The following is a 23343-nucleotide window of genomic DNA, read 5'->3' as shown; positions in this document are numbered from 1 at the left end:
GAGTCATGTCATCTAATTGGGCAATACAGTGTGTTAACATAGATAGCCTATACCTTTTCAGTTTGTTCTCATGTGCGGTGTAGGAAATAATTTCACCTCTGATATAAGCTTTCAAAGTTTCCCAGAGAGTAGACGCAGAGATGTTCGGGGTTCTATTTGTAATCATGAAAAAGTCGATTTGACTCAAAACAAAATTGACAAAGTGTTCATTGCTGAGCAGTTGGCTATTTAGCCACCAAGGCCGTCGCAGATTGTCAACATTTTGAAAGGCTACTTCCATAGTAACCGGGGCGTGGTCAGATACAACAATTGGATTATATGATCATGAAGATATGGAATGGAGGAGCCTGTCATCTACAAGGAAGTAGTCTATGCTCGTAAAAGTGTGGTGAACCGATGAGAAAAAAAAGTATGCTTTTCCAGCTGGATTAAACATTCTCCAAGGACCTGAAACTGCGAATTCAGACAAAGGTTCAGATTCAGGTTCAGCTCTAGCTGAGGTTGACAAGGTAGTAGGTTTAGTGGAGGATCGATCCAAATGTGGGTCTAACCAACAGTTAAAGTCACCATCTAAGATCAACATATGGGAAGACAGAGAAGTTTCTGGGAGTGTAGAGAAAACCGATTTAGAAAACAAATCACCATTGTCCCAATTAGGAGCATAAATATTAAGAAGTACCTTTGTATTGAGCAGCCTACCACTGACAATTATGTATCTACTATGGGGATCTGCGATCACATTGAAACATGTAAAAAGGTATGAAGTAAAATAGCCACCCCTCTTGCCTTTGAAATGAGTAGTGGAACACCTGACCCACCCATCTGCACCTAAGACTTGAGTGTTGTGATACCTTCAGATGAGTTTCTTGGAGAAAGATGTAAGCTTTCAATTGATGAAGGTGCTGTAGCACGTTACTACGTTTAACTGGGTTATTTATGCCCCTGCAGTTTCAAGTGAGAAAATTAAAGCCATTCCCTCCAGCTGGATGGGCTACACTAGGCTGAGTCATGTCTTAAGAGAGAAATGACATGTAAAGGACAAGGTACAATGTAAACTGAAGATCTGAGTAGAACCTAAAAGAGCAAATTTAGAAAACAAAGACAAGCGACGAGGCACAAAAGACAAACTAGATACGGTCACGATCGTCGTAATGAGTGGACCAAGGCGCAGCGTTGGTTAATAAAGTTCCACATCTTTATTTCTGTGAAATTTTAAACAAAAACAATAAACCAATAACGAAACGTGAAGAAGTGGTGCACATGCAAACACAAAACAATATCCCACAAACACAGGTGGGAAAAATGGCTACCTAAATATGATCCCCAATTAGAGGCATTGATTACCAGCTGCCTCCAATTGGGAACCATACAAAACACCAATATAGACATTTTGAACTAGAACCCACAAAGGTGCAGACTCCGGCCGCAAAACCCGAAACCAAATGGGGGGGGTTAGGGTGGGTGACTAGTGTCGGTGGCTGCTCCTGTGCGGGTCGTAGCCCCCCCCCCCGCCCCCTGACCCCAGATCCGACCTTGGCGCCGGGCTGAACGCCGCCCTCTGCGCTGTGGACTGGGCACCGGGGCAGAGGGCTCCGGCCCTGGACCTGGGTTGGACGCCGTGCCTGGATTGGGAATCGGCGCAGAGGAAGGCTCCGGCTTTGGAGCTGGACTGCACACCGTGCCTGGACTGGGCACCGGCGCAGAGGAAGGCTCCGGCCTTGGAGCTGGTACTGGAAGTACCTGGCTGGGGAGATGCACTGGAGGCGTGGTGCGTGGAGCTGGCACAGGTGGCATTTTTGGAAGGGTGGGGAGAACTGGCACAGGACTCACCAGACTGCTGACAGGCTCTTCTGGTCGGATGCCATGCAGAACACACCTACATAACATTTCTCTCATCTCTCTCCCAACTTCTCCATCGCCTCCCTGACGGTCTCTGGCTCTTCACGGTGAGTACGGGGAGCTGGCACAGATGGCACCAGACTGATGACCCACTCTTCCACTCACCGCTGCTCCGCCGACCACCTCTCGTGCCACCCCCCCCAAACAATCTTGGGGTTTCTGTGGCCGCGGTCCCCGGCGTCGGCGCTGTCCTTCCACCTTCCTTGGTGTCTCCTTCCAAGGAAGGGTCTCACAATCTCCCATAATTTCTTCCCAGGTCCAAAACTCCTTTACCTCCATCACACACTGCTTGGTCCTTGTTTGGCGGGATATTCTGTCACGATCGTTATGAGAGACGGACCAAGGCGCAGCGTGTGTATAGTTCCACGTCTTTATTTCGGTGAAACTTTAAACAATAAACCAATAACAAAACGTGAAAAAGTGGTGCACAAACACAAAACAATATCCCACAAAGACAGGTGGGAAAAATGGCTACCTAAATATGATCCCCAATTAGAGCAACGATTACCAACACCCTCTATTTGGGAACCATACAAAACACCAACATAGAAATGTTGAATTAGAACACCCCCTAGTCACGTGACAGATACAAATAAAGAGGGGAAAAAACCCTTCCCTCACACCCGCCCTTGCGTAAGCATCACCCCAACTGAGATGCAAGCCAACCTCTAAATACATTTGTTTTTTAGAGCAAAGCAACTCTTACTCTGTGCTACCTGTAATTTGTGACCATTTAACTAGAGTAAGCCAAGCATACATAGATTGGTCCCCAACAGAGTCTAAGGAAACCTAACCTCGGTTAAGAGAGGTTTAACAGCAATACAGATGGTAAAAATTCAAAAAAATTAATAATAATAATGGTATGGGAATAATAATGCATTTTATTTTGTAATGGGGTTTCTTGCATCAAACAACACATTTTCAGTGACCTTGTCTGAAGGACATTTGGATAAACAGGTTAATGTCAAGTCCTGCATGTTTTTAAAAGTCTTGTAGACTGAATGACAGAAAAACAATTTCCATGTTCAAATGTTATGGTATGCATTTTATCCATTGTTTTTGATGGAAGACAACTCTGATAGGCCTACAGTATGATCAAGTAGGCTACTTCACCACTGACTGACACTGTAACTTAAAACTGGTACAGCCTGTGTTCACAGCAAACGTGTACTGGAAGTTGCACAGACCTGACATTTGATCAGTGGTAAAAACAATATGAGGGAACATTGGATGTGACCACATACTTCCACGAGAAGGTGGAAAACGCTGTCTCAGGCGCTCCAGAATCTCCCATAAGTGTTCAATCGGGTTGAGATCTCATACACACCCCCTTTTGAGACCCCTCTTTCAAAGTCACTGAGATCTGCTCTTTCAGCCATGGTAGCCAAAATATTCGGTAACTGGGCATTTTTATGCATGACCCGAAGCATGATGGGATTGCTTATTTAACTCAGGAACCACACCTGTGTAGAAGCACCTGCTTTCAATATAATTTGTATCCCTCATTTACGTGTTTCCTTTATTTTGGCAGTTACCTGTATGTGAGCAAGTCTACAGTCATTGGAGCAAGCATTAAAAACACTGTTTCACCTGCACGTTTTGTAATGCTTCAGAGGTATTTTTGTATTTAATTTACTTTTATTTAACTAGGCAAGTCAGTTAAGAACAAATTATTATTTACAATGACGGCCTACAGGTGGATTTTGGCTGATTGTTTTGTTGTAGCCTAGGCCAGATAAGATACTAGTGCATTACGGCATCTTGTCGTCCCATATTGTTGTTGAAAACATAGCAAAATAGTACATTTTTAGTTTTGTAGAACGCGCATGTAATATAATGGATCTACCAATTTACTCTGCATGATGGCAGGGAATATTGTCTAGTATAAATAATGGAAATTTAATGGAAGTATTTGCATCGAGTTTCCCACCACCCCACATCTGTCCTTTAGTGAGTCTCTTGGTGCTGTTGCCATGGAAACGGAGCAGACCTAATTACTGCTTGAGTCTCCACCCTGCGAGAGAAAAAAAAGTCTATAGTCATATGGGAAAAAAAGTATATAATCCTACCTGCCGAGTCGAAACCAACGTTGTCTTTTGGCCTACAGAAATATACCATACAAATGAAAAGTTGCCTTTAGTCTTTAGAGAATTCGATGCAGACAAGTCAAAATATAGGGTATTGAATTGCATTGTTGATATATCTACTGGTCTGAATAAATATAGATAGCAAGACAGATGCACAGCACTGTAAATACAGAAAGCTAAAACATACATGGCTAAATATACGCACAATGCACAAGACAGCACTTTGCAATCCATATTGCGTTTCATACAGTTAGTGTGCTGTATAATTTATTGCCGGCACAGCCAGAAGAGGACTGGCCACCCCTCAGAGCCTGGTTCCTCTCTTGGTTTCTTCCTAGGTTCTGGCCTTTCTAGGGAGTTTTTCCTAGCCACCGTGCTTCTACACCTGCATTGCTTGCTGTTTGGGGTCTTAGGCTGGGTTTCTGTACAGCACATTGTGACATCGGCTGATGTAGAAAGGGCTTTATAAATACATTTGATTGCATGGCTCACGACGACAGCCTGTGTAGGCCTATTTTCTTTTGCTTATCCTTGACCGCGTGTCTTTGATTTTTAATTGATTTAGACATGCTGTTGTAATTTAAACAAAGACATCACAAAGTTTAGGGCAGAGTATGTTCATATTTTTCCTCTAATCGCTGAATTATATGACCAAGTCCATCGGTGCGGGACGCCTTTTCCTCTTGACAGCCCCAGTTTGAGAAAGTGAATGATCGAGCATGCGCAGTTGAGGTTTGTGACATATTGCAAGGAAGCAGAGAACAAGAGAGGCTTGCGAGGGAGATGTTTTAAATTTACTTGGAAAAACTAAGAAACGGTGAAATTCACGTAAGTTTATAAAATACTTAGCCAATATTTACAATGTACTAACGGGCAAACGTATTTTCAGCTGCCTTAGTGGCTCACGTGTGTTTTTTCCTGGTGTCAAAGAAGCTGTGTTGTGCTCTATTGAGTACGCAGCGCCATACTAATACTTGACATTTCAGCTGCAAACTTGCTCGTGGACAGTGAGAACGGCGTGCAAGCTTCGCGCACCCGATCATTTTCATTGCACAGATTGATATCCACGATCTCTTTTCAATGCTGTGAATTCAATTTTGATCACGACCACAATATAGAATTTAAAGTTGAGCTGGGCGCATGACGCCTTTGCCTGCAATATTGTGTCAACAGATTGTCATATTGCTGATGCTGACACAACCTTTCCCTGAAAAGTCTGACTAGTTTTTTTTGTAGTCAATATGTTTTATTTCATGGTTGTTTAGCTTGCGATGTATCATTGCAAGTGTCTAATGTAACATTTTAAATAATATACAGTGTAGACGATTACACCGTTCCACGCTATTCTGTGGCAAAATGTGACCTATACTGTTTATTGCAACCAAACATAAACAAAGTATCAACATATGTGTAGGCAGGCTTTAGCATTTTTGTGCTGGTTTTGCGACGCCATGGTCAACCTACCCCTTTTCTGAGATGGGACGTCGTTAACCTACTGGCGGGAACACCTGTCACTGCAGGCGGGAGGCAGAGTATGATATATATATTAGTGCAGTTTATAACCTTAAAAGTGCACACTCATCGTTTGATATCACTGCTTTGTCACATTGACGTTATCGGAGGATATCAGGCAGGGATTTCTCAGGATGAGTTCAGTTAATGACTTCTTAAATTAATAAAGATGTCAACAACTCATAGGCTGATCGAAGGCTGTGTGTGTGGTAGGAATGGGTCTAGGCCAGACAGCCTGCTTTAAGCAGGGCTCTAATTCTTCCTGAGACTGATCACCCCTGACAGAGAAGGGAGAGAGATGGACAGTCTATTGAATTGAAAGAAAGCTTAAAGGCAGGGCCGATCCTTGACGTTGAAAAGACGTATAAAATATTTTCCAGTTTAGGTTCTGAATTATGGGGGAAAAGTAAGTATTTTCCAGGACGTTGAAAAAGCATGAAAGACATTGAAAAATACATATATTCCGGATGTTGAAGTCAGGTTCATTTTTGGTTATAAATGAAAGTTTAAAATACGTGTTTCCGTATGTTGAAAATACCCATTTTCCAGACTTTTAAAATATATATTTTCCGCACGTTGAAATCCGGACCAAAAATCAATGTCCGTTGATGTTGAAATCAAGGCTGGTCTGGACCACACCAAATCTGAACCAAACATAGACGTCTATGATTGGTTCATATTTGGTCCGGACCAAATTCAATGTCCGTGGAAATCAAGGCCGGTCCAGACTGCAACAATTAAAACGACCTCCAAAAGGCGACGGCTAAGTGGTAAGCCTACAGTTTGTAAAACACCCCAAAAAATACGTCGGTTCCTGTTTACTTGGGTGTGGACTACCAAGTCTGCCCGCAATGGAATTCAATGAAGGCCCATCCATGTGGTAGGCCCACCATTTGTAAAACAGGCCGTTGCATTGACTGTATTAGTCCTTATTCCTGTGTTAAATCAATTTGACTATTTTAAGCTCTGAATATCAGCTACCCAACTTTTTAGGAGTTATGGTGAGCCTATTTGCAATGTGTTTACACAGCAGGACCAGCTTGTCAAAAATGTACAGATACCAACTTGAAACCACTGATCATGACAATGGGGTGAAACTCCTGGACAACAGTTGTGAATGGCCATTCCATATTGTCCGTTTTACTTTGACCTGGCCTGTTTTTAGGATATTTTTGTTCACATATCTTTTATTTGATTGGGCAGCATTTAGGTTAAGCTATTTGATTGGAGAAACCTGCATGATGTAAAAAGTGTCAGTCTCAATACATTCATACAGTCGATCTCCAGCCTGTAGGCTACAGAAAAGGCCATAAACCTTCCCGTAGCACGCGCTCCAGCAGGTATATTTCACTGGTCACCCCCAAAGCCAATTGCCTTTCCTTCCAGTTCTCTGCTGCCAATGACTGGAACGAATTGCAAAAATCACTGAAGCTGGAGACTCGTATCTCCCTCTCTAACTTTAAGCACCAGCTGTCAGAGCAGCTCACAGATCACTGCACCTGTACATAGCCCATCTGTAAATAGCTCATCCAACTACCTCATCCCCATACTGTTATTTGTTTTCTCTCCTTTGCACCCCAGTATCTCTACTTGCACATTCATCTTCTGAACATCGATCACTCCAGTGTTTTAATTGCTAAATTGTAATTATTTTGCCACTATGGCCTATTTATTGCCTTACCTCCCTTATCTTACCTCATTTGTACACACTGTATATAGACTTTTCTATTGTGTTATTGACTGTACGTTTGTTTATTCCATATGTAATTCTGTTGTTTGTGTCGCACTGCTTTGCTTTATGTTGGTCAGGTTGCAGTTGTAAATGAGAACTTGTTCTCAACTAGCCTACCTGGTTCAATAAAAGTGAAATACAATTTTGGGGTGGAGCACCGCAGCGATGTGTCTCTCCAACAGCATCCTGGAGGGGCGCGCTGGGAATGGACAAGCAACATATTTTGCACCCCAGCCTTTGACAAAGTGGGCACTGCTTATCACAGGGCGGCATCAATCCTCACCTAAAAAGCCCATATGCCACTGGTTGAGAGAAATTGTCATTGTTTTGGGGCAGAATTATGTTTTGTTGTTGGAGGTGCGTCTTGGTCAGTTTAGCTCAGAAAATGGCGCCCTTGTCAATCTGCCGCCATAGGCAGATGCCTCATGAGCAGGCCGGCCGTGCCTAAAGGTCCCACATTCAAAACGGACAGCTTTCCTATTGCAACTCTCCTCTCAACCTACCTAAATCTTCATGAGTGCTAACCTTTTTTTTGTCTTGGAAGTGGAACTGTATAAGTGTGTTGTAGTTACTGAGTACCAGGCACTAAACACATACATGTTTATTTAATGTCGTCTTTGTATCTTTTTCAGTTGGATCCAAAGTGGTTTTAGCTACTGCTAATAGTCTTCTGGGTGGTGTTGGGAACACAGTGGGGGCATCATGAACCCAGAGGCACAGGAATCTGGTGAGTCTCACAATGGTTCAATGGCAGTGGTGTATTTTTCTGTTTTTATAAATGAGTTTGTGTGTCTTTCAGCAGGGGGCTCTGACCTGGAGTCTGACTTCAACTGGGATGAATATCTGGAGGAGAATGGAGTATTGGCTGTTCCACATCACGCCTTCAAACATGTATGTCTTATTTCACTGCATCAGGGCCCATTTGCAGATATGGTACTTATAGTTAGGGCCCAGTGTTTTTCCTGGTCAGGGCCCTATTTATTGTATATCCACTCACACATGAATTATAGTTGTCTTTCCCCTTCCCTCCCTGTCAGGTGGACCGTAGCCTGCAGACAGGGCTGGCCCCTGGGATGATGCTGGAGGTGTCTGTGCGTTCAGAACCTGACCAACCCTACTGGGTGGCTACCATCATCACTGCCTGTGGCCAACTGCTGCTGCTGCGCTATGAGGGTTACCACGACGACCGACAAGCAGACTTCTGGTCTGACATCATGACCTCTGACCTCCACCCTCTGGGGTGGGGTAGGCAGCAGGGGCGACCAATGAGACCACCCAATGGTGAGGGGGTGACATAGGGGTTAATGGCAATATAAGTTTGTGTTGCTGTAGACCAGTTGGGCCCTGTGCTCAAATAAATGTATTGGAATACACAGTTTTTCATATACAGTTGAAGTCGGAAGTTTACTTACACCTTAACCAAATGCATTTAAACTCAGTTTTTCACAATTCCTGACATTTAATCCAAGTAGAAATTACCTGTTTTAGGCCAGTTGGCATTACCACTTTATTTTAAGAATGTGAAATGTCAGAATAATAGTAGAGCATTATTTATTTATTTCATCACATTCCCAGTGGGTCACAAGTTTACATACACTCATTTAGTATTTGGTAGCATTGCCTTTAAATTGTTTAACTTGGGTCAAACGTTTCAGTTAGCCTTCCACAAGCTTCCCACAATACAGTGGGTGAATTTTGCCCCATTCCTCCTGACAGAGCTGGTGTAACAGTCAGGTTTGTAGGCCTCCTTGCTCACACACGCTTTTTCAGTTCTGCCCACAAATTTTCTATAGGATTGAGGTCAGGGCTTTGTGATGGCCACTCCAATACCTTGACTTTGTTGTCCTTAATCCTTTTTTTCCACAACTTTGGAAGTATGCTTGGGGTCATTGTCCATTTGGAAGATCCATTTGTGACCAAGCTTTAAAACCTCTTGAAGCTAGGGGGCACTATTTTTATTTTTGGAAAAATAACGTTCCCAAAGTAAACAACCTATTTGTCAGGACCAGATGCTAGAATATGCATATAATTGACAGCTTAGGATAGAAAACACTCTAAAGTTTCCAAAACTGTAAAAATATTGTCTGTGAGTATAACAGAACTGATATCACAGGTGAAAGCCTGATAAAAATCCAATCAGGAAGTTACTCTTATTTTGAAAGCTCTGTGTTCCTATGCATCCCTATTGACCATTGAAAGGGATATCAACCAGATTCCTTTTTCTATGGCTTCCCCAAGGTGTCTACAGCCTTTAGACATAGTTTCAGGCCTTTATTTTGAAGAATGAGCGTGAACGACCACAATACGTAAGTGGTCAGGTGGGGGCTCTCCAAGTGATTTATGCTCAAAAGAGAGAGGCAGCCATTGTTCCTCCCGGTCCTAGTGAAAAGCCAACTGTCCCGGTTGATATATTATCGAATAGATACTTGAAAAATACCTTGAGGATTGATTATAAAAAATGTTTGACATGTTCCTGTCGACATTATGGATATAATTTGGAATTTTTGTCTGCGTTGCCGTGACCGCTATTTCCGGTGGATTCCTGGGCATAACGCACCAAACTAACGGAGGTATTTGGATATAAAAAATATCTTTATGGAACAAAAGGAACATTTGCTGTCTAACTGGGAGTCTCGTGAGTGAAAACATCCGAAGATCATCAAAGGTAAACGGTTAATTTGATTGCTTTTCTGATTATCGTGACCAAGCTTCCTGATGCAAAGTGTACATAATGCTATGCTAGGCTATCGATAAACTTTCACTGTAAAGCATCATTTCAAAATCTGAGACGACAGGGTAATTAACAACAGGCTAAGTAAGCTATGTTTCGCTATTTTTCACTTGTGATTTCATGAATATGAATATTTTTTGACTGTTGCGCTATGCTATTCAGTGTTGCTGATGACAAATATACCGGATCCGGGATATGTAGTTCGAAGAGGTTTTTAACTTCCTGACTGATGTCTTGAGATGTTGCTTCAATATAATTTCCACATAATTTTCCTACCTCATGATGCCATCTATTTTGTGAAGTGCACCAGTCCCTCCTTCAGCAAAGCACCCCTACAACATGATGCTGCCACCCCCGTGCTTTACGGTTGGGATGGTGTTCTTCGGCTTGCAAGCCTCCCCCTTTTTACTCCAAACATAACGATGGTCATTATGGCCAAACAGTTCTATTTTTCTTTCATCAGACCAGAGGACATTTCTCCAAAAAGTACGATCTTTGTCCCCATGTGCAGTTGCAAACCGTAGTCTGGCTTTTTTTAACGCGGTTTTGGAGCAGTGGCTTCTTCCTCGCTGAGCGGCCTTTCAGCTTATGTCAATATTTGACTTGTTTTACTGTGGGAGTGGATAATTTTGTACCTGTTTTCTCCAGCATCTCCACAAGGTCCCCTCAATGTTATTCTGGGTTTGATTTGCAGTTTTCGCACCAAAGTACGTTCATCTCTAGTAGACAGAACGTGTCTCCTTCCTGAGCGGTATGACGGCTGCGTGGTCCTGTGATGTTTAGAATTGTGTGCTACAGATGAACGTGGTACCTTCAGGCATTTGGAACTTGCTCCCAAGGATGAACCAGATTGTGGAGGTCTATTCTGAGGTCTTGGCTGATTTCTTTTGATTTTCCTATGATGTAAAGCAAATCGGCACTGAGTTGGAAGGTAGGCCTTGAAATACATTCACAGGTACACCTCCAATTGACTCAAATGATGTCAATTAGGGCACAGTCAACTTAGTGTATGTAAACTTCTGACCCACTGGAATTGTGATAGAGTGAATTATAAATGAAATAATCTCTCTGTAAACAATTGTTGGAAAAATGACTTGTGTTTCATGCACAAAGTAGATGTCCTAACCGACTTGCCAAAACTATAGTTTGTGAACAAGAAATTTGTGGAGTGGTTGAAAAACGAGTTTTAATGACTTCAAGTATGGGAACTTCTGACTTCAACTGTATACAGGAATTAACAGTTTAAAGATGCACACAATTTATGAATGTGATGTGGGTCCAGGTGTCCGTGAGAAACATGGTGACTGGGAGGCTGTCCTAGAGGAGGCTCTGGCTCAGGGAGGTAGTGCACCAGCACACCTGCTGCAGGGGGTGAGTCTGGGGGAGGGAGGAGTGGGGACACCAGGACCATAACTATAGCTAGGACCTATTCAACATCACCTCTCATGTCAGAAAAGCTTGATTATTTTTTACATTTATTTTTCAGTATTTTTTAAATAAAAAAATGTCAACATGTCCAGGCTCAGGCAGGGGGAGACCCAGCAGACCTGTTTCCCATGGGGTGGTGTGTGGAACTGCAGGACAGTATGGACCCAGGGGTGGCCTGGGGGCGCAGGTGGAGGACAACATAGGGGGCCGTCTGTGTCTGCGCTACGCTGGGACAGAGGGGCTCACCCAGTCACTGGCCAGGCGATGGGTATTCTACCTGGACCCCCTCCTGCACCCACCTGGCTGGGCTGAGGAGAACAGCTGCTCTCTCACCCCACCTGCTGGTAAGGAACAGAACTGCCTCTGCACCTTGAGATGCTGTTGACCAACCCTGGTCCTTGAATAAGGTGTATTAATGCTGGGCTGGTTGCCTGCTGACCACTATTGCCTGCTGACCACTGTTTGTATTTGTTTGGATGCTTTGTGTATGTTTAAGTAGTAATGAGAGTTACTTAGTGATAATGTCACTGCTGTGTTTCAGTGCTGTGTGGTTTGCGCAGTGAAGCAGAGTGGGAGGAGGTGAGAAAGACCATCAGACAGCCTAAAGAAGAAGCCTTCAATCGAGACTTCTTTAAGGTATGCTTTATATCTCCCCCTCTCTGCCCTCTCTGTCTCCCTCTGACATATCTTCTGTGTGTTTGTAGGACAGGCCAGTCCTCTCCCCTCACTGCTTCTCTGAGGGGATGAAGTTGGAGGCGGTGAACCCCGCTGCCCCCTTCAACATCAGCCCAGCTACTGTCACCAAGGTAATGCCCCCATGTCACCAATGGACGTTAAACACTTTTTTGCATTGAAGTGTGTAGACTACCACTGTAAGCAGTAGACCTACTGTAGACAATGTTTCAGAATTTGTGGGCAGAGCAGCATATTTAGGTTTGGGGAAAAGTATATACAAAATATTATTGATATATCAAACAATCTTTTTACTGGTCTTCAACAATTTCCAATTGGTTTTGTCTTTCTGACATGTTCAGACACAGCAAAAGCTGAAAAACATTCTGCCAACCTCTCCAAAGACAATTGATTAAGTTCGCCTTGCATTACTATTTCCTTAGAAACTGTCTTGGCCTAATTCCAATACTTCCAAAGTATACAGCAAATAAGGGCATTATTGTCACCATAGAAGGTGAATGATGGGCATTTTTCATGTGGAGTTATAATGCTCGTTCACGCATACAGTTTCACCACAGGTCTGATTTATAACGGGAAACGTGTGGTGTGCTCCCAAGTTTATAAATCTCAATATTTTTGTGCGTGCAGTCTTTTCAGAAGTGGCACTCAGCTATTTAGTGTTACATTTACACAATGGTTATAAATGGTGTCACCAAAGTAACACCCCCACCGCACCCACACAGCTTCTTCCGTGTTTATCAATTACGTATAGTGTGTGATAGGTTGCACCTAGTTGTATGGGGCTGCAACAGTGATGTCGTCATTGTGTTCCCCAGGTGTTGAATGAACAGTACTTCCTGGTGCAGATGGACAGTCTACAGGGAGACAGTGAGGGGGCGGGGCCTGGCTCATCATTCCTCTGTCACCATGGAAGCACTGAAATCTTCCCTGTCCAGTGGAGCCTTAAAAATGGGGTACCCCTCAGTCCCCCTCCAGGTGAGGCAGAATAAACCAGAGGTGTGGACTCGAGTCACATGACTTGATAGAAAATAAAGTAACTTCAGACTTGGAGCATCAAGACTCGTGACTCGACTTTGACTTGAGACTGAACTTATCTGGCCAGGGTTTTGTCACTAATTTTGTTGCAGAGAGTCTCCGGATATTCAATGTCTGCTTTTTATTTTATTTTTACCCATCTAGCAATAGGTGCTCTTTGTTGCGAGGCATTGGAAAACCTTCCTGGTCTTTGTGGTTGAATATGTGTTTGAAAATCACTGATCGACTGAAGGACCTTACAATTATCTGTATGTGTGGGTTACAGAGATGAGGTAGTCATTCAAAAATCATGTTAAACAATATTATTCCACACATACAGAGTGAGTCCATGCAGCTTTTTAAAATGTATTTATTAGGGAAGTCATTTAAGAACAAATTCTTATTTACAATGAAGGCCTACCCCGGGCTAAACCAGGACTACGCTGGGCCAATTGTGCGCTGCCCTATGGGACTCCCAATCACGGCCCGGGTGTAATACTGCCTGGAATCGAACCGGGTACTGTAGGGACGCCTCTTGCACTGAGATGCAGCACCTTAGACTGCTGCGCCACTCGGGAGCCCGTTATGTGACTTGTTAAGCAAATGTTTATTCCTGAACGTATTAAGGCTTGCCATAACAAAGGTGTTGAATACTTATTGGCTCAAGACATTTCAGCATTTTCATTTTTAATTAATTTGCCAAAATGTCTAAACGTAATTACACTTTGACAGTACGGGGTATTGTGTGTGTAAGCCAGAGACACAATCTCAATTTAATCCATTTTAAATTCAGGCTATAACACAGCAAAGTGAGACAAGTCAAGAGGTGTGAATACTTTCTGAAGGCTCTGTATAGCCTACCATTTGGATTTAATATGTATTCCTTTGTTTATCCACTAACATAGCTAACTAACATACCTACGGCATTGCACAAAATTCTTCTTTCAAAAACATCTCATCTGTACTTCAGAACCAAAAAGTGGCGCATCTTGACTGTTGACCAGTCATCAGCATTGGCGCGCAAAGACGGGCTCACATATCCAGATTAATGACCAGACAAGACAGCACTTTAATTTTCTCAGGTTTTGCCTGGCACTTTTTTTTTCTTCATATAAAATACCATTTAGCAATCTGCTACTCACGCATCTTTACCAGAACAAAAGACTAGCTGGATATTTCAGATGGGACTAGTTTGGATGGGTTAGTTATATAGCTCAGTGGTGGGTAGGACTTCTGACTACAGATAGTTCTAACCTCAATACTCATGGGATGAAGATGCAACATATTCTGGCTAACTAATTATGATATTTGTGAGGAAGAAAAAGTCTACAGACAAACCATGCTTTCCAACCGATCCTGCAACCATCGCTGGATACAGGCACGATATCCCAAGTGGATATTGAATGCTAACGTGAATGACTTTCAGCTCCAAGTGCAGGTGTCTTGTGTTTTTTGAAAATGCAGCACCGTTTATATCTGAAATGACAGGCGACATCTGAACAGAAATTGTGTGCACGTGCGTGCACGGGGCTTTGAAACACTCCGTTTGAGAAACACTAAGCTAGCGAACAGATGGCTGATTTCCTGGCCAGCTGAAGGATCGGGTGCAGCACAAACTGCACTTTGTAGGGAGAGCGGTTTGCCATAAATAAATATGCAGCTCCAAAAATAGTTTGGTGATCAAGAATATTAACGGTTTACTTTGCAAGCTCACCAGTAATAATGGGGCATCAATCAACAATGACTAACATAGGTCTGCTGGTCTTTTGGTATGTCAAAATTGCTTGAAATTGATCAATGAAAAGGGCTGCCTGGTTGCTTAAACATTTTTTTAATAAAGGTTTGTTTTTTTTACTTGTGACTTGACTTGCCCTTAGATTGCACAACTTGGACTTGACTCTGCTGGTTCTCGACTTGAGACTCGGACCTTGTGACTTAATAATAGTGACTTGGTCCCACCTGTGGAATACACTCATCTCATGCACTGTACTGCAGTTACCAGTGAAATGTTACTGTGTTCCTGGGTATGTGGGTGTGTAGGTTACCAGGGTCAGGACTTTGACTGGGCGTATTACCTGAAACAGTGTGGCGCAGAGGGAGCGCCAGAGAGCTGTTTTCCTGTGGTGAGACATGCGCACACACACACACACACACACATATATATATTATACCACTGACTGATGACAGGTGTTTTTTCTCCAGGAGCAGAGTGATCATGACTTTGTTGAGTTCATGAGGCTGGAGGCGGTGAATCCCATCTCTCCTAAATACATCCACATGGCAACTGTAACCAGGGTCAGAGGTCAGCACATCTGGCTAGGTCTAGAAGGTGAGAACAGAACAGCTGTAGAAGGGAGAGAAAGTGCTGGGTTGGAGCGATGTAAGGGTTTTGGGGGAAGGATGTTGATCTTGTGAATATTATCACTACGACCAAGTCAGTTTTGTGTGGTAATTTCAGCTACCTGAATTCTCAGTGTTCTATTTACAGTGTTTACGTGTTCCGCCACTCATAACCTCCTCCCTCTGGTCTGTGTGTTCTCTCCAGGGTTGAAGCAGACTCTGCCTGACGTCATCACGCATGTGGACTCCCTGGACATCTTTCCAGTCAGCTGGTGTGAGAGTAACGGCTACACCCTCCAACACCCCTCCAAAGCTACAGGTCAGGGTTCAAACAAGACCCTCCTGTCCATTCTGGGGATTGGTCTATGTCAGTGTTTTTATCTGTCAGTTACTGTCAAATGTAGTTTGACTTTTGACCTCTTCTGTTGCAGCTCCGAGGAAGAGCTGTGTGGCCGTGGTGCAACCAGAGAAGCAGTGAGTTTTTGCAGACTGCACATTACTGAGAGAGAGTGGGAATCGAAATGAAAAAGCTGAACCTATTCCTCTACTCTTACCCAACTTTGACTTGTCAGTTTTTATTTCTAACTGTATGTGTATTTGGGTTTGATCCGATGGCAGATCTCAACTTAAAGCCACGCCCCATGCAGCGACGCAGCAGGATCTGAGCCAATCAGAGAGCGGTGAGTGTAATACCTTGTGAAATATAATTTGTGCAAAAATAATGCGTATGAGAATCTCACATCTGTGTCTGTCAGCAGCTCAGGGGAACGGAAAGTACAGCTGCCCAAAGATCTTCTTCAACCACCTCTGTTTCTCTGGCCCCTACCTGAACAAGGGCCGCATCGCAGAGCTGCCCCAGAGCATCGGCCCCGGAAACTGTGTCCTGGTGCTGAAAGAGGTGAGCGAGACAGCAGCACACATCGACAAGCTCCTCTCAATCTAAAAATATCAGGCCAACATCCAATCTCCCCTTCCTCTCCAAGGTTTTAGAAAAAGTGGCTGCTGTACAGCTACAGGACCATCTCAGTCTGAACAACCTACAGTATTTGAGAAGTTCCAGTCAGGTTTCTGGCCGGCCCACAGCACTGAAACGGCCCTACTCAGTCACCAACGACCTGCTGGTGCAGGCTCCCCCTGTCCCCTGATCCCCCTGGACTTGAGTGCAGGATTTGACACTGTCGCCCACCCCATCCTACTTGAACGCTTCCTGGACGCCACCGGACTGTCTGGACCAGCTCTGAGCTGGTTCCACTCCTACCTCTCACAGGACTGAGTATGTGTTGCTAGGTGGGCCCAGGTCCCGGACCCACCACGTCACCTGCGGTGTACCACAAGGATCTGTTCTTGGACGCATCCTGTTCGTCCTGTACATGTTCCCCCTTGTGTCATTACCCGGCATGGAATCTCATTCCATTGTTATGCTGATGAACACATGCCTTGAGTGGATGGATGAAGGAAAACGTCCTTCAACTGAACAGCAGCAAAACCGAGGCCCGACATGTTGGCACCCCCCTCCAGGTCCAGCACTCACCAATAACACACCTCAACATTGCAGGACAGCACATCCCTCTCTCTCCCTCAGTTTCCAATCTGGGTGTAAAGCTTGATTTCTCCCTGACCTTTGACAGCCACGTAAAGCGTCATTCTATCACCTCAAGAACATTGCCCAACTCCGTCCCACCCTCACTCAGTAAGATGCAGAGAAGCTCATCCATGCCTTTATCTCCTCAGGGCTGGACTACTGCAACACACTCTTCATCAGGAGCCCTGGCAGGAGTCTTCAGAAGCCCCAATACATCCTGAACAGTGCTGCCAGGATCCTGGTCAGTGTGTGGAAACACCATCACATCACCCCCATCATGGCATCTCTGCACTCGCTCCCCGTCTCATTCCGGATTGAATTTCCGGTGTATTCGTGGCAATACCCCTCCTTATCTCAAAGAACTGCTCTCCCTCCAAAACCTCACCCGCTCCCTCAGGTCAAGACATAGCCTGCTCCGACACGCCCCCAGGATTAATCTACGCTCCTTGGGGGATTAGGCTTTCATCTCGACCTCCCCCAGCCTCTATAATGCCCACCCGGACAACCTGTAGGCACACTTTTTAAAAGGGGCCTAAAGAACTTTCTCTTTAGGAAGAAATTCAGTTGATAGCTGTGCTTCTTGGTGTCCGTGTCTCTTGTAGCATCAGCTGTGTTCTTTGTGTCAGTTTCCCTGTCTAGTTGTGTCTTTTTTTTATTCATTTGGTTCATTTTTTAAAATTGTTTTGCACTTTTAGATGATTCTGTATAATGAAAAGAGCTTTTCAAATGTAATGAATTATTAACACACGCACTCCTGTAGATGACTTCTCACTGATATCACCATACAGATACATAATCCACTCTAGTATCCTGTTTAATTCTGTGCTGTATCCTACAGTGTGTACTTCTAACCCCCTGTATCCTCCTGCCCTGTGGTCCAGGTGTTGACGCTGCTGATCAGCTCGGCCTACAAGCCCAGCCGGGTGCTGAGGGAGCTGCAGCAGGACCCAGAGCTGAGGCGGCACGGCCAGGGAGAGACTCTCAAGGCCAAGTCAGTCTACCCAACCAATAGACAGACCACAGTATACACCATAACAACGCTAACATGATAGTGATACCATGACGGTTTAGATTGTACAGTATTAGGATAAAATGAGAAATGGTAGAGAAACTGAGTTTTCTGTACGAGGTAGATTTGCTCTGTTCTGGGTCACTATGTAATCACGATAACGCCACTGTATATCAATTCAAATTTTATTGGTCACATTTAGCAGATGTTATTGTGGGTGTAGCGAAATGCTTGTATATGGTAGTAGTCACGTGACACTGAGGATATACGTTCTCTCTGCTCCATGAACATCATACTGGATGCAGGAACTGGGAGAGATGCTCTCTGCCACATTGGTCTCTGACAGACCGTATTAATGGGTGTACCTATCCTGCTCTGGACGGTGGTGTGTAGGTACAAAGGGAAGAGTTACCGGGCCACTGTGGGGATTTCCCGTACGGCTGACCAGGTGGCTGAGTTCTGCAGGAAGACATGTGTGAGGCTGGAGTGCTGCCCCAACCTGATCACACCTCACATGGTGTTGGAACACTGCTCAGAGAACTGTTCCCTGCTCACCAAGACTAAATACAGTACGTGCTACCTTACATACACGTATGCATGTATAGACAGACACACACCAATTTGTATTTACAATGTACTTATCAATATTTAGCTATACAGTCATGAATACCACTCCTGTTATTATTTTTCTAAGATAGTTTCCTTGGTGTCTGTCTATGTACTCTATAGCTCATCACTACGGTAAGAAGAAGACCAAGCGTATTGGCCGTCCCCCTGGCGGTCACACTAACCTGGATATCAGCACCAAAGAGGGGAGCAGGAGGAAGAAGAGGAAGCCCCTGTCTGTCTGCAAAAAACGCCTGTTTACCTCTGTGGACAGCACCCCTGCTTGCTCCCCACTGGTACTGCATATACTGACATTCAACACATTAAAGTAACTGTTCAGTGAAAATCTCACTTTGAAAAGACTATTCTGTTGACCAGTGGCGTTGATGCTGTTTAAAGTTTTTTTCATGCCCCTTTTTTTCAATTACAGCATATTGGCTGACTGTCATTCATATTCCAGTTACCCAGTTCAGCGATCGGTTTAGGTTACTACATGAAACTCTAATTTTTCCCTATACCCATCATGAGGTTGCTACAACCTTGCCTAAGAATGAAAGTTTACAACGTAGGCGCACACAGGTCGAGAGACAAATTTGAGGTGACATTAAATACTGCCTTGCACACTCTTGCCTGCATCTAGCTGATATAGGGTGTAATTGTTAGTCCAACGGTTGCAAACAAGTTTCTGTTGGACAAATCCAGTTTTGGTTATACCTGTTTCGTTCTGTGTGCTTCTGTTTGAGAAACGTTTTTACAACAGAATTGGCGGAATGAATACATCCCTGATCACACGTGAACATAGTTCACTTTCATAGCAGCCACGTTGTAATCCTTCTCACTTCTATGCGCTCTCCTCCTCTCACCTTGTCCTTTTGCTTGTGGACTTCATTGCGCAACGCTGTATGTGACCAGGCGTGAACCTTTCCAAGCCAAACCATATTAGAACCGCTACACACAGCCGACATTGTTGTCACCATACTAGCTAAGGTAACGTCATAATCACCATAGCTAATGACGCATTAGTAAACCCACTACAATCATGCAGTAATTTTAGTGTACAGTCATTAAGCAGTTTAGCAGTTACAGCAGCGGGCCCCGGTGGCAATAAATCAGTAAAACCAAAAGCTTACCTTGACTTGGAAGAGTTCCAGTGTTGTATTGGATAGTCATAGCATCCCTCTGTTTGAGCCTGGTGTTTGAGTAGGCTAAACTAGCTAGCTGCATTTGCTAACTAAGTAAGTGAAACTTAAATAGATTTTTTTTCTTGAAATATCTCTCTCGACATCTCTTGCTTCTCCTTCATTTTTGAAGAAATTAATTTGTTCAAAACTCTGAGTCAACTAATCACCACATTTTATGCAGTGCTAGCTAGCTGTAGCTTGTGCTTTCAGTACTAGATTCATTTTCTGATCTTTTGATTGGGTGAATAACATGTCAGTTCATGCTGTAAGAGTTCTGATAGGTTGGAGGACGTCCTCCGGAAGTTGTCATAATTACTGTGTAAGTCTATGGAAGGGAGTGAGAACCATGGGCTTCCTAGGTTTTGTAGCTGTCTTAGCTGTACATTTCTGGAAGAGAAGCTAGAAGTTTAGTTTCCCTCAACCACTGGTCCAAGGTCAGATCTTTGAATAGTTAAGGTTAGGATTTGGGGTAGGACGCAGTGCGATCTGATTCTACATCTGATTTTATGGGCAACTTTTACATGGAAAGTAATCAAACAGGTAGCCTAGTGGTTAGAGCGTTGGACTAGTAACCGCAAGGTTGCAAGTTCAAACCCCCCGAGCTGACAAGGTACAAATCTGTCGTTCTGCCCCTGAACAGGCAGTTAACCCACTGTTCCTAGGCCGTCATTGAAAATAAGAATTTGTTCTTAACTGACTTGCCTAGTTAAATAAAGGTAAAAAAAATAAAAAAAATAACTGTACTCTTTCTTTGCACCCCAGGGTAGTGGAGAGGAGGAGGAGGACCTGGATGAGGACTACTCTCTGAGTGAGGAGGATTCGGGCTCAGAGCAGCAGGGTGACTCTGAGGTGTTAGAGAGGAAGTCCCAGCCCGCCTCTCCCTGTCCCACCCCTCCAGAACCTCGCCCTCGGGAAGGACCCCAATTAACCTCCTACTCAGATGATGATAACCAGCCCCCCTCACCTATGGTAGTGGCTGTTGCATAATTACACACACACACACACACACACTGATCCTAGAACTATATATGTGGAACTCCTTGTTTTTGTGTTCTGTCTCAGAGTGTGCGGGTGGAGGTGCAGGAGAAGCTGCATCTGGACAGCAGTCCTCTGGGCTGGAGCATCACTGACGTGACTCACTTCATCAGAACCACTGACTGTTCCCCGCTGGCGCGCATATTCAGGGACCAAGTAGGAGTGACACACACACACACACACACACTTCGGTGTGGAGAAGGCAATACACATGTATACACACGCACAGTGCACTGAGCCATGTTGTTGTGTGTGTTGACAGGAGATAGATGGTCAGGCCCTGCTGTTGCTGAGCCTGCCCACAGTACAGGAGTGTATGGGGCTGAAGCTGGGCCCTGCCATCAAACTGTGTCACCTTATAGAGAGGATCAAACTGGCCTTTTACCAGCACTTTGCCAGCTGATGAGTGTGTGTCTGTGCGTATGCATTATGTACACTGTTGTTTTCAATTATGTGTATAAACCCTGGATGACTGATAGCTGTGGGGTGGCTTCAATACAACGCCCCCTATCTCTGTACATCTCCATTGTAAAAAAAAGATGTTGGAAGCTATATAATCATTTTTGACATGAGGCCAATACATAGCATCAGCAATCCAGGGTTTATATACATCATCGGTTGTTATGTACATTATATGCTGCTCCAGGATGGACACAGCTTATAGCCTCAGCTGTTCACCCCTGGAATATGTGACTGAATTCTGTATCTTTCAGGGATTTCATGTTTGTTTATCATTTGTTTGTACACAGTGGATGGGAATTGAAAAGCACAAGATAATTGAACAAAGTCATGATGGAATTATTTTCCATCCATTCATCACTTAAGCCTTTGGTTGAAATGAAAACCCAAGGTAAAGCATATAAACAAAATAGATCTGGATACCTGTTTAGGTACTAGTTTACCTCTTATTAATGCAAAGCCCCCTCATTGTGAAACCCTAGACATGGTGAATCTGTAATCTGAATAACAGCACCTTATGTGGGGAGACATATTTGCACGATCATCACCAGGTTTTTACATCGGTCTACAAGGTTAGGGTAATCAATTTCACTGACTTCAGACTTTTGGGGCTGGTTTTCCACACAGATTAAGCCTGGTCCTGGACTAAAAACCATCTTCAGTGGAGATTCCAGGAATAGTCTTAATCTCTGTCTGTGAAATGAATCTTAAATGCATCCTATTAGATTCTCAATGGGTTAGGCTGTTTCTCAATGGGTTAGGCTGTTTCTCAATGGGTTAGGCTGTTTCTCAATGGGTTAGGCTGTTCTTTACCTTTTTGTCTATGATGACTATGATCACTTTAGTTGTTTACTATAGTAAGTCAATCACTGGTTATGGGTGTTCATGGAGTGGTCGACAGGGTTATAAGATGGTCCTGACAATTATGGACGTCTCCGATCAAAAAGTATTTTATTATTGAGGACCTGTTTGGCCTCATTTTACCTCTTGTATATTGCAGCTTGATCAAAGTATAAACTGAACAATTTTTAAAGTATTTGTAAAGATTGAATGTCAACTATGTTTAAAAGCGTTTTGCAGATTGCTTTGAGTAAAACATTTATTGATTTATATAAAATAATGTAGGATAATACTCACACTATCTCTAAAAAATGAACTGTACTCAAGGCAAAACTGTTCCATGTTTGAGACATTCCCTGTTATTTATGCTCATTATCACCTTCCACATCAGCTTGTGATTTCATTCAGGGCTGTCATTGAAAGTCTTCATGTTTCTATTCCCGTTCACTTTATCGATTACTTGATTTTACATTCCTGTTGCTCATGTTGAAAATAAGTTCTGGTAGTTAAGTCAACTAAATGGGTTTCTCATGAAACAATGTAAATGGTTTGTGGATGTTTCCAATGTGAATATGTTTCCAGAATGATTATTGCTTTTAAAAGTAATAAGATGTGGTCTAGGGCACTGGATCGCAGTGCTAGCTGTGCCACCAGAGACTCTGGGTTCGCGCCTAGGCTCTGTCGCAGCCGGCCGCGACCGGGAGGTCCGTGGGGCGACGCACAATTGCGTCGTCCGAGTTAGGAAGGGTTTGGCCGGTAGGGATATCCTTGTCTCATCACGCACTAGCGACTCCTGTGGCGGGCCGGACGCAGTGCACGCTAACCAGGTCGCCAGGTGCACGGTGTTTCCTCCGACACATTGGTGCGGCTGGCTTCCGTGTTGGATGCGCGCTGTGCTAAGAAGCAGTGCGGCTTGGTTGGGTTGTTTTGGAGGTTGCATGGCTTTCGACCTTCGTCTCTCCCGAGCCCGTACGGGAGTTGTAGCGATGAGACAAGATAGTAACTACTAACAATTGGATACCATGAAATTGTGGAGAAAGGGGGGTAAAATTCAACAACAAAAAAAGTAATAAGATGATAAAATTGCAGTTTTTCTTACCAGTGTAGTTTTTTTCTTCCCAGGAAGAAATCTTCTTCACTGAATGATCTCATTCATATTTAGTGAAATTAGGGTCCACCGTCAAACCATTTCCTA

The 23343-nt window shown here is 43.9% G+C and overlaps 1 pseudogene; it reads left to right on the top strand.

Annotated features, from left to right (window-relative positions):
- Positions 1-4728: 4728 nt before the first annotated feature.
- Positions 4729-22585, top strand: LOC135539964 (scm-like with four MBT domains protein 1; annotated as a pseudogene).
- Positions 22586-23343: the final 758 nt, after the last annotated feature.

This window comes from Oncorhynchus masou, chromosome 5 (genome assembly GCF_036934945.1).
Source record: "Oncorhynchus masou masou isolate Uvic2021 chromosome 5, UVic_Omas_1.1, whole genome shotgun sequence".
In the NCBI taxonomy this organism is placed as follows: domain Eukaryota; kingdom Metazoa; phylum Chordata; class Actinopteri; order Salmoniformes; family Salmonidae; genus Oncorhynchus; species Oncorhynchus masou.
This window is presented reverse-complemented; position numbering and strand designations above follow the sequence as displayed.